This window comes from Herpailurus yagouaroundi, unplaced genomic scaffold, assembly GCF_014898765.1.
Source record: "Herpailurus yagouaroundi ecotype Mexico unplaced genomic scaffold, PumYag 182, whole genome shotgun sequence".
Taxonomy (NCBI): Eukaryota; Metazoa; Chordata; class Mammalia; order Carnivora; family Felidae; genus Herpailurus; species Herpailurus yagouaroundi.
Window position 1 is genome coordinate 16741321 of NW_024412413.1, and position 1356 is coordinate 16742676.

Sequence of the window (1356 nt, forward strand, 5' to 3'; positions counted from 1 at the left end):
AGCAGGTCCTCCAGTTAAGCCTCCAGATCAATACAGCCTCACGAGAGACACCTTGAACCGGAACCACCCAGCTAAGTCATTTCTCAGCTCCTGACCCACTGACACTGTGTGAGGCATTAAATGTTGATGGCTATCATTTATGTGAGCCCTGGGTAATTTGGTAGGAGAAGGTCAATGTCCCACTCAAGTACCCAGGCACAGCACAGACTCAACCTTCCTATACTTCTTGTAATATTCGGGCCCTCGGTGGATGGGATGGTGCCCACCCACATTGGGGAGAGCCAGCTACTTCACTCAAGTCAACACCAATTCAAATGCTGATCACTTTTGGAAACACCCTCATAGAAACATCCAGAAATCATGTCTACCAGATGACTTTGTATACTGCAGCCCAGTCAAGTTGACACATAAACTTCACTATCACAAAGACAACACCTAGGTTTTCAGTTAAAGTAACTGGGTGGAAGGCGGTGCCATTCACTGAGATGGAGAAAACACAGAGAAATAGGTTTGGAGGTAACAGAATCAAAAGAGAAAGAGTAGCTCATCTCCCAGTTTTTATTACATTTGGGAGCCTTTGGTACAACATGGGTATAATCATACAGACACGACATTAGATTCACCTTATCAACCCAGTTTTATTCAGTAGCCCTCTTTCAGCTCCTTGGATCTTGGCACTGTGCAAGATCCACCTGTCCTTTGCTCACCTTGCATGCAGCTGGGTGCCACAGTCCAAAGTTACCACGGGGCCATTTTTGCAATTGTACGGTTAGCACCCATTTCACCGAATTCTCCTCTCAGAATCCCGGTGGTCTGCTCATTAATAAAGGACACAATCTTATGCCTTTAAGCCCAGTGATATCAACCTCTCCAGAGAGCATAGCACTTGCTTCGGCAGCACATAGGAGAAAATTGGAATGAATCAGAGAAGATTCTCATGGCTCTCTGCACAAGGATGACACACAACCTCTCCAGAAAGTGTAGTATGATTCCTGGTTTCAATGGGTTTCTCTCATCCCTACTGCCCTGAGTTTCTTTATTTGTTTGTGCTAAAGGCTGAATTGTTTAAAATTTGCTATCATAGCTGTAAGCCAAAAGCCAAGTCTTAATTGTGCTCTGTGTAATGGATTAATGAGAGCAAGTAAACAGCCATATTATATAGAGTAATTGATGAAGGGCAATGCTTTGTAAGGCTACATTAACACATGAAGAAATTTCATACATTTTAATGGGATTTGGTGGTTGTTCTTATTTGTTTGTTTCTGTCATGTTTTTTAGCAGAATGGAGGTCAATCTGAGGGCTTGCGATGAAAAAATTTCTTTCTTACTAAAAGTTATAGTGCGTTTCAACTTCAG

The 1356-nt window shown here is 42.8% G+C and overlaps 1 non-coding gene across 1 annotated transcript; it reads left to right on the forward strand.

Moving 5' to 3' along the window:
- Positions 1-886: 886 nt before the first annotated feature.
- Positions 887-990, forward strand: LOC121041119 (U6 spliceosomal RNA). Its single transcript, XR_005795569.1, has one exon. It is a non-coding gene; the product is annotated as a U6 spliceosomal RNA (small nuclear RNA).
- Positions 991-1356: the final 366 nt, after the last annotated feature.